Below are 11,211 nucleotides of genomic sequence, written 5' to 3'. Positions count from 1 at the left end.
GGGAAGGTATCTGAACAACACATTTAAGCCGAAGATGTATTCCATAACAAGGCACAAGGTACAAATCTGTCGTTCTGCCCCTGAACAGGCAGTTAACCCACTGTTCCTAGGCCGTCATTGAAAATAAGAATTTGTTCTTAACTGACTTGCCTTGTTAAATAAAGGTACAAAAATAACCAAGTGTTCTCCAATGTCTTCCAAGATTTGCTGAATATCATTCCGATTTATTTCCAGGATCTGGATTCATCCAGAGTGGAGGTGGGGAAGCTGACAACCATGTTGGAGCAGGAGAGGGCGCATTGCCTGGAGCTGGAGAAGGAGATTCAGGGGGAGGGTCACTCCCAATCTGACGTACCCACACAGACTGACCATTCCCAGAAGGACACCCCCACCCAGCCTGAACACTCCCAATCTGACGTACCCACACCAGACTGACCATTCCCAGAAGGACACCCCCACCCAGCCTGAACACTCCCAGTCCGATGCACCCACACAGACTGACCCCCTATCCAAGGAACAGGAACCAGACCAGAACCCGGAGAAGTTCCAGGACATACTCAGTCTGCTGGAAGAGAGAGACTGGTAGGAGAGACTGGAGACCTCCTTAGGTTTATCTGTTCCCTCCATGGAATCACAATCAATTAAGTTTGTCCTTACCTGTTACAGGATTGTACTCTCGCTCTCCCTCTAATTATCTCCCTCTTCTTCTTTCATTATCTCTCTCTATGTCCCTCACTTTCTCCCAGGCTGATGCAGGCGTCTGTGAAGCAGCTGCAGGCGTCTGTGAAGTCCCAGGAGGCTCTAATAGACCAGCTGAGATACAGTGGTGCTGGCCAGGGTAGCGGAGACCAGCCATCAGCTGACCCTGACCGCCAGCTGTCATCTCTCATTGCTCAGAGAGAGATGGACCTGCAGGTCTGTGTGTGTGTGTGTGTGTGTGTGTGTGTGTGTGTGTGTGTGTGTGTGTGTGTGTGTGTGCGTGCGTGCGTGTGTGTGTGTGTGTGTGTGTGTGTGTGTGTGTGTGTGTGTGTGTGTGTGTGTGTGTGTGTGTGTGTGTGTGTGTGTGTGTGTGTGTGTGTGTGTGTGTGTGTGTGTGTGTGTGTGTGGTGTTTGTGGGTGTGTCAGTCACTAACCTTTAAAACCTTTATTGGCAGAGAGAAGAGGAAATATGACAGACACCTGAAGGTGGAATGAGACACAAGATCCTAAATTCATGATCAAATCAAGCATCAAATGACATATTAGCCCAATCAAAGACAAAAGTTATCATATACATACACTACATAACCAAAAGTCCACTCTTCTGGGAAGGCTTTCCACTAGAGGTTGGAGAATTGCTGCGGAGTCTTGCTTCCATTCACCACAAGAGCATTAGTGAGGTCGGGCACGAATGTTGGGCGATTAGGCTTGGTTTGCAGACGGCATTCCAATTAATCCGAAAGTTGTTCGATGGGGATGAGGTCAGGGCTCTGTGCAGGCCAGTCAAGTTCTTCCACACCGATCTTGACAAACCATTTCCATATGGACCTGGCTTTGTCCACGGGGGCATTGTCTGAAACAGGAAAGGGCCTTTCCCAAATTGTTGCCACAAAGTTGGAAGCACAGAATCGTTTACAATGTCATTGCATGATGTAGCATTAAGATTTCACTCCATTGGAACTAAGGGGTCTAGCCCGAACCATGAAAAACAGCCCCAGACCACTATTCCTCCTCAACCAAACTTATGTAGCTTTCTACTGGCATCCCAGATTCGTCTGTCGTACTGCCAGATGGTGGAGCGTGATTAATGACTCCAGAGAACTGGTTTCCACTGCTCCAGAGTCCAATGGCGGCGAGCTTTACACCACTCCAGCCAACGCTTGGCATTGCACATGATGATCTTTGGCTTGTGTGCGGTTGTTCGGCCATGGAAACCCATTTCATGAAGCTCCCAACGAATAGTTATTGTGCTGACGTTGCTTCCAAAGGCTGTTTTGAACTGGTAGTGAGTGTTGCAACCGAGGACATTACTCGGCGGTCCCGTTCTGTGAGCTTGTGTGGCCTGGAGGCGACGCTTGTGGGGCCTACCATTTCGCGGCTGAGTCGTTGTTGCTCCTAGGCATTTCCACTTCACAATAACAGCACTTAGGTTGACCGGGGAAGCTCTAGCAGGACAGATATTTGACGAACTGACTTGCTGGAAAGGCTGCATCCTATGATGGTTCCACGTTGAAAGTCACTGAGCTCTTCAGTAAGGCCATTGTACTGCCAATGTTGGTGTATGGAGAATCTTTCATTTTGGCTGTGTGCTTGATTTTATACACTTTTCAGCAATGGGTGTGGCTGAAATAGCCAAATGCACTCATTTGAAGGTGTGTCCACATACTTTTGGATAAATAGTGTAGTACAGTGTGTTTGTTGCAGGAACAGAGAATGACTAAATAGGTCCCAAATCTATAATAATTATGTCATAATGATGATAATAATGGTGCTGATAACTCACTGTTCAGGAGATGCAGGATATGATGGCAGAGAAGAATTTCCAGCTGGCTGAGTATGAGTTTAAAGTCAAGGAGCAGGAAGCCGCCATCCTGAAACTCAACCGCAAAATACATGAGAAAGATAGTGAGAAGAAAAAAGCTGTTCAGGTATGAATATCATCCATTCATAGAGGGGGATGTTGCTCAGTGTAGAGTGCATGCTTTGCATGTATGAGTTTCTGGGTTCACCCCTGGCATCAACATAACTGTTTTGTGGATGACTTTACTTACCTTGGTTGAATGTGCTGACTGCCATTCTGGAGTCTTTCTGGATAAGAGCATCTGCAAAATTAACAAAATGTAAATGAAATGCTGGAGTAATGGAGTAAATTAGGTTACATAATGTCAAGTTGACCCATCTTTAACCTCTGTCCCTTTTCACGTTTAGTCAAGCAATGGAGTGACAGACACGATAGGCCAGCTTCAGGCATGTCTGGGGGAGAAGGAGAAAGAACTGCTGACACTCAACAATCTGCTGTTTAGCCATGAGGATACAATCCATGTAAGAACTTACAGCTGTTCATACGCTGACCAAAACTATTGTTTTGTAGATCCATCCATCTATTGTGTAGCTCTTATTTATCCATCCCTGAGTATGTTGTTGTTGGTTTTTCCCCAGACTCTTGAGAATGAACTGGCCAATGAGAAGATCAAATATGACTCAAAGACCAAGGTAACACAGGCCTTTTCTCTCCAGGTCCTCTGTACTCCAATTATGGTGTTAAATTATCCACTTCTCCTGTGACATGTTTGTGTAATTTTTCACATGTTTTTTTAAATACATGAAATTCAGGAACTGATAAGCGAAGCAGCTTAATTAGCATAGATAAGCAGATCACTATTCTATCTGTTCAAGTACTGTTCCTTTGTCTGTCAGGAGCTCCAGGATGCTTTGGAACAGTCCAATGAAGAGATGGCAGAGAAAGACTTCCTCCTAACAGAGAATGAGATTAATCTGAAGGAGCTGGAAGCTGCCGTAAAGACATTCAACTGCACACTGTATGAAAAAGATAAATTGCTACAGGTATTAGGTCTAGCATCAACTAAGCAAGCACTGTATGAAAAAGCATACCGTATTGCTATCATATCATTTCCATTGACTGTCAATGTGTTCACTGGATAATATACACAGGAGTGTGAAAGGGAACCAATTTTGACATTCTCTTTCTCAGGAGGGCCAGGTGTGCACATGCCCTGACACTACCACTGGTCACCATCAGGGATCAGTGTTACAGCAGCAGATTGAAGAGGTGAAAGAGAATTCTGAGGTGAGATTCACAGTCACACATATCATATTCTTTGGGGCTTTTGCTCATTGTACGTTTCCATACCTTTGTATTTTTTTGTTGTTGAAATAGAGTAGATTGAAAGACTCAACTAGCTATATGTTTTCTGGTGCAGAGAGCCAGGGAAGAGCTGCTGTCTGTGGTAGAGCAGAACAGGGAGATTGAGGGTCTTCAGAAGGCTCTGCTGGACATCCAAACACACCCGCCTGCCCAAGAAGATCTCCTGTCTCACATCCAAGATGCTATGAACATACTGTACCTCAATGCATACTATATAATTGTGGTGATTCCAGTACTTAACCACATATTGATTGCTGTTTAATTGATGAGAGAGAATGCCAAGAGTGTCATGCCCTGGCCATAGAAAGGCTTTTATTCTCTATTTTGGTTAGGCCAGTGTGTGACTAGGGTGGGCATTCTAGTTTCTTTATTTCTATGTTTTGGTCGGGTATGGTTCTCAATCAGGGACAGCTGTCTATCGTTTTCTCTGATTGGGAATTATACTTAGGCAGCCTTTTCCCACCTGTGTTTTGTGGATAGTTGTTTTCTGTGTAGTTTATTGCACCTTACAGAACTGTTTTTTTTCCCACTTTGTTATTTTGTTCAAGTGTTTTGGTTGATAAAGAATCATGAACACGTACGACGCTGCGTTTTGGTCCGATCCTCATTACGACAAGAGCCGTGACAAAGAGTGTGCAAAGCTGTCATCAAGGCAAAGGATGGCTACTTTGAAGAATATCAAATACCCCCCAAAAAATTGGGTTACTACATGATTTCATAGCTTTGATGTCTTCACTATTATTCTACAATGTAGAAAATAGAACAAATTAAGAAAAACCCTTGAATGAGTAGGTGTGTCCAAACTTTGACTGGTACTAAATATATATAAACATTGTCCCCTATCTATAACCACATCACTATTATTATCATTATTATTATTTATTCATTTATTATTATTATTACTGTTATTGTTGATGTCAATATCTCACATCACTTTAACAACAGTAGCTTTTTCATTAATGCTTACAAAGCTTATCTGAATCTGAATTTGTAAAGGCCTGGATGTTTCGAGTTCAGTTATTGGTTAGCTCGTAGTAGAGGTAGAGGATCTCTAATGAATCCTTAGAAAAAGCAACCTTCACTTTTAGCTGCCATAAGACAATGGAAAGCCTTTTATGCCTTATTGTGAAGCTCCTGTTCCGAAAGCCTTTTGGTTGAGGAATGATGCTGAAGTTCTCTTGGGAAGTTATCAAAATGTATCAATCTACAGTAAGCAGGACAAACTTTTGTGCATCAGAAGATACGTGCATCTCTACCCTTTAAGTGAGGCATAATTCCTTCAACCACCCAAAATGAAAGACGTCTAGATAGAATGAATGTTTGAGACAATGACAGCCTCAATGAGTGCCTGCGATGGGCCTGAGCTCCCAATGAAGCTACTGCACTTCAATGGGATAAGATAAGCTGTGACGAGGCACTGCACAGGGTAGAATAAAATGCAAATATTATTTTGCGTTGATGGTGAGAGAAGGCCATGCATTATCACATCTACCAGTATATCACTCTGCCCAAGCTTCATTACACCTTAACAAAGTCCAACTTTGAAAAAGATACAGTCAGAAAGAGTATTTCCAAGACTCATTAGGATCTTTAGGATATTTCTCATTAAAGGAACATTTCCCCCCAAAATGATATTTTGGTATTTGTTTCATCAATCCATTGTTGATATAGTCCAAAAATGTTTTGCATGTCATCAAGTTTTCAAGATATATAGCTTTCAAAATACAGAAATACAGCTGGTATAATGCATTTTGCGTAATAACCTTGAGAAACGCAGCATCATACCGGCTGTATTTCAGTTCGTTTTTAAAGTTATATACAGTATCTTGACAACTTGATTTTCTCTAAGTGAATATCTAGGCTGAGCTATGGTAGGATAGGAGGTATGATGGAGTGGAAGGAGAGGAGAGTGAAAGGTAAGTGGAGTGAGTGTGTCAACAGCAGAAAGAGATGGCTGTGAAACCGTGCATGAATAGTCCACACTCCACATGTCCGACTGCAATTGACACAACCCTTTCAGAGAAACACTAAGGGGACAATCAAGTGGTCTGAAGGGTTTCTGTCTGTCCTGGAACAGTGTTCAACCACACACTGGCTCCACGTCATTTCACCGCTCAAGAGTGGATCTGCCATCGGGGGACAATAAGAGGGCAGTCTGGGTAGATGATGACAGAACCTTTACATTTATTTATTTTATGGCTGACATTTATTTACATAGACTGACAAGGAATTGAGAGTGGTCCAGAATGCAAGTGTTTTTTGTCTATTGACTATTATTACGCTTTTATGCATTATGCATTTTTGTAAAAAATAGTAAAAGTTGTTGGGTTTTGACTTGATTTTTTACTGGGCCCTGTACATGTTAAGGAAATTGTTAACAGCCAGCACTTGACCATATCAGGTGTGCATTTTCTTACTTGAGTTAATAAGTGTTGTGTCATTGGTGTGATGATATTTGCATACCATCAGAGGACTTTGGACCAAGTCAGAATGATAGCCTCAGTGTCTGACCAGCATCATCCCTACATAAGTGTTCTTCAGCGTTTCAACAACTCAGCAACTCTCACACTTCAAACTACTACAGATCAAGGTAAGTGTGATATCCCTGAAATAACACAGAAAAGATGTTAGCATGGTAAGAAGTTACAACAGCTTAAATCATTGATAAATATGGTAAATATGGTGAAGGTATCTTAGCATAAATTGAGGGAGGATGTATTTATATATTTTTCAAACGTTCAAAGAAGGTGACCTGAGGTTTCCAAAGATTGATGAAAACAATCTAAATAAACAGATGGCACAGATTAGATGACAGATATCAGATATTGTCCTGTTCCAGATGATTGAAGGACATGCTGACGTCAACAGATCATTCTCTAATAAGACCTCAACAAAAGAGCATCTTACATTTTCTATTTTGACATTTCCTGTCAATATCAAATGTCATCATGCTCCCATTTTGTCCTTTCAAATGTGAGAAGAGGACAGAGCAACGAATTGTAGAAATCTAAGGATAATGACAAGTAAGGAAAGGAGAGGTGAGGAGTGACTCAGTGGGAGACCATTTAACTCTCAGATGGAGGACAGGCCTCCCTTTGTCTCGACCGGGAGGGAGGGAGTCCTTCCCCTGGAGAAGAGGAGAGGAAGAAATACCTTTCAATTCATCTCACTGTTCCTCTCATCAGACACAGGGAAAGTGTGACCCATGGTTGAATCTTTCCTGTGCTAGTCAGTGAATTATTGTCCAACGGTCCACATCAAGTCAGCTGAGGGTCAGTCACTTTTGAGGATTCCACTACCGTTAAGTAAACAGGCCATTTGAGTGGGTGTAACGACAACATCTGTTGACATTTAACATGTCATGAGGATATAAAGTTGTCATATTATACGAGAGCTCTTCACCAGAGAGAGAAAAATGAAAAATATATAATTGTATTACAGACTGTAGCCGACAACAGGGGCCTGTTAAATTGAGTGCAACGTTACAACACGTCCCGATAGAAATGTATGGTGCAGAACAATTATAATTGTCCATCATGTAGAATAGGGATTTGTGTCAGTTCTGTTCATTACGTTTCTATCTGGAACGCTCCAAACGTATCACATTAATGAACACACCCCTGGCCTACTTTAACTGCTCCTATCACTCCTCTCTACAGCTGACCAACAGTCGCAGAATGGGGAACACCAACACTGCCAGCCACCTCAAAAACCAGAGCAAGATGAACATCCGTGCTTTCCTGTCCAATGCCAAGCTAGAGATCGATGCCTTCATTGTCTCCAATGCTGCCGCTGGCAGCAGTGACACATTGACCAAGCAACAGCAGCAGCCCGGTGGCAAGAAGTTCAACTTCAGGAAGGACGTGCAGTGTGTCCGTGTGCTGGCCTTGCAGAGTCAAGAGCTGCCTTGGGTGGAGAACAAATTTATCTCTGTCTTTGTGGAGGACGAGAACGATGAAAACATCTGTTCCAGACAGATTGTTCCGTGCATGGCTTTGTCCTCTCCTGTGTCTTTCATCTTATATGATGTATAGCTATAGCAATGATTGATCCCATTGAAACTGTACTCTTTGGTTAATATCATTAGAAGGTGCTCTGACCAGTTCCGACATTGGCCATTGTCAGGCATTCATTAAGGTTGTTTCCCTGATTTTGAATCTGTTCATTTGAACAAACATGCCAATGAAAAAGAAGGCTTTTCAAATATGTTTTTTTTTTTACACTTCTCACACATCTTAACAAGCTGTCATACCAACACAGAACACATCGCAAAACACCTCACAAACATGAAAATTCACATTTGTACCTGAACATCTGAATGTTGACTCATCTTTCAGAGAAATGTAACTAAAACTATGTCACTTCTTTAGGGACTTTGGTATCATTGACAGCTTCTGAAAAACCTGTATTCTTCTTTATCCTTCAAATAAAACTGTTAGATGACTTCATGCTCTTGGGGAATTCTTCAGTGTATGAGCACTGTGCTCTTCATTATTGGGTAGTGAAAGAATGTTTTGCATGTCTCTATTTTGTCTCCCAGTTAAAGTGTGTCCTGTTACCCCTGTGTGATAGGCCTTATGTTCCTTCTATGGTCATCTGTTCCAGCTCAGATCAGAGAGTTACGCGCTCCTCTGTCTAACCTTCTCCATGGTCCAGCTCTGTGGCAATTCAGATTACATAGTTTAACTCATTCACACAGACGCCTTTGTGATGCTGCCCCTTCGATCTACAATGACTTGGCAGAAAACATATTATGAAAAATGTTTTTCAATGACATCCAACATTTGTTTTCCTTGACCCACAAATAGCTTTTTAGGAAAGAGGAAGCACTTACAAAGTGATGATCTCCAGGAGTTAGGGGAGGGAAAAGACCGTCTAACTCAATCTTAATTAGTAAGGATCTCAGACACAGATTTTAGCGGAATGTTCCTGCACTGGATGACAAACGAGGAGGGAGCTTTAATTTGTGTTTCTCTGTAACACTGGGGACTGGCTGATAAAACATTTGTGAGAACAGAGAAGGAGGGGAAAGAACAAAAACAAGGGCGAAGAACAACGTTTTAAAATGTTTATTATTTTTTATTGAATATTCGAAACATACAATGAACTTGCAGTGAAGCCACTCAACAACTACAACACCCCAGTCATCCAACAGATTCCCATTCAGAGCGACACACAAAAGCATCCATGGTCAATGCCCTGCTCAAGGGCATGTTGACCGATCTACCACCAGGCCAAAAAACGTGAACCCAAACCCTCCAAGATCCCCCCACAGTTGCCCAATAGCTGTCCCTCAACTATTCGAGACCCCTCCCACAGTCCCCCCCAGGAAGATAAAAAGATAAGATTAAATAAAATAAAAAATACAATTAATTCCATTCCCCACCCATAAATGTCTTCTGTAGTGGACATCATGATGTTACATTTGTCATATTTACTTTCAACCGATTCCTTATGTCAACTACAGTGCACATACAATCCGAAAATCTCTGTGTTTTCATCAATCTCAATGGTCTGTAGTCATGCAGAGAGGAAGCCTTAAGTGGTCACAATGGAACACAAGTCTGAGTTTAAATAAGCAGTGCGTGCTGCTTACGTATTTTGTTTGACAATAACACTGATCTAAACTAAACTACGGGTGAAATCCATAGAGATTTGGACAAACAATGGGTTATTCAAAATTGTAAAAACAACTGTGGAGATGCCGGGGATTGAACCCGGGGCCTCATACATGCAAAGCATGCGCTCTACCACTGAGCTACATCCCCTTCCATACATATCTTGAAAAAATATGCTTTTCTAAACAAAGCATTGGAAATGTAATTGAATATATCATTGAAATAAAGTTTTTGCAGTTGCCATTTCTCCAAGAAAGTATACTCCCGTTATCGCAGAAATATATAGTTAAATTGCCTACGGAGGACACCGGGAAGATTGTTCTTCCCCTTTACCACAAGATGGCAGTATCTCCATACTACATACTGTCACATACTGTGACCTCAGCGTTTTATTTCACCAGAGATTTGATATCACAGAAGAAAGGCTATATTTGAATATGATCTTTGGCCATCAAAGATGGTGGTAAATAAACATTAATCAACACATTGAGTCTCCTTAATGTACATGTTGTTATCATGAATTTTACTTGTGCTTTCAACTTGAATGTCTTATTGTATACGCATTGTAATATCCATGTATTTCAGTATCGTCGACGCCATCCAGTGGCGACCTGTTGCCTGTTTTTTTATTTTTTTTATCTCTCTTCAGGTTGCCTGTTTTGCATGTTATTTTGGCATTACAGTTTTTCTCAGTCGCTTTGGTGCATTTTTCACATCATCCCTAACATGTGCAAACTAATAAGTGCATTTCTCAGAACAATTTGTACAAATTGCAATATACAATAGATATGTTTCTAAAGCTAGTCAGTCACTAAAAATCCTTAGTACATCTCTCAAAAGTAAATATTCATGCCAATGATCATGTCAGTGTCATCAGAATGATAAGTCATTGAGTCATTGTTCACGAACAAGGTCGTCAAAATGTTTAGGCATGTTGTCAATGTAACTGTGTACTTTGACAGTATTACCTGATGTAAACTTAGGCTACAGTTTGGATGACAGCTACTGTATTGAAAATGCACAAGGCTGCACTTCTATGGCATATATCAATTTTAACAGTGCTATTTACTTATTACTGTATGTGGGTTATTGATTGAAAGAGACTGGACAACCCAAGAGGCACAAAGGAAAAAAAAACTAAATTAGAAAGAAACACCGGAAACCACCCTAAGGCACAACTTTGCCCGCAGCACTGTTGTGCTGTCTCTACATCCAGACGTTCCTGTCTGTCGGCCCACATATTCTCATCCACATCACACCGGATATTTTCCCTTCCAATGCAACGTGGAAAGAATCTTTTGGAATGCCTTATCCATCCTCTGCAGGCGTCTACTGTGATGTCCTCACATGCTGCATCCATTGCAGCCAGCAGGGTCATCTGTGTGTGTGGCTAACGATCGTACACCTTCCACCTCCATGCTGAAAATAACTCATCAATTTGCTTAAGGAATGGTGAATAAGGTGGGAGGAATTTTATGAGCATCCTCGGGTGGGTCACAAACCATTGCCTTATGTTTGATCGATGGAAACTCACATTATCACAAATGACCACATACTTTGGCAAATCCTCTCTAAACAGACCCCTCTCATTATCAGGGATGAGAGCCCTGTAGAGAGTCTCTCAAAAAGTTGAGTAGATGCTGGGTGTTGTATGGCCCTATAAGGGGGATATGGGTTAGGACACCATGCTCCGAAATAGCAGCACACATGGTGATATTTGCTGTGATT

At 41.8% G+C, this 11,211-nt stretch overlaps 1 non-coding gene across 1 annotated transcript; it reads right to left on the bottom strand.

The window, feature by feature from the left end:
- Positions 1-9,561: 9,561 nt before the first annotated feature.
- On the bottom strand, positions 9,562-9,633 carry trnaa-ugc (transfer RNA alanine (anticodon UGC)). The gene has a single exon. It is a non-coding gene; the product is annotated as a tRNA-Ala (tRNA).
- Between the last annotated feature and the right edge of the window lie 1,578 nt (positions 9,634-11,211).

This window comes from Oncorhynchus nerka, linkage group LG4 (genome assembly GCF_034236695.1).
Source record: "Oncorhynchus nerka isolate Pitt River linkage group LG4, Oner_Uvic_2.0, whole genome shotgun sequence".
NCBI classification, from domain to species: Eukaryota; Metazoa; Chordata; class Actinopteri; order Salmoniformes; family Salmonidae; genus Oncorhynchus; species Oncorhynchus nerka.
This window is presented reverse-complemented; position numbering and strand designations above follow the sequence as displayed.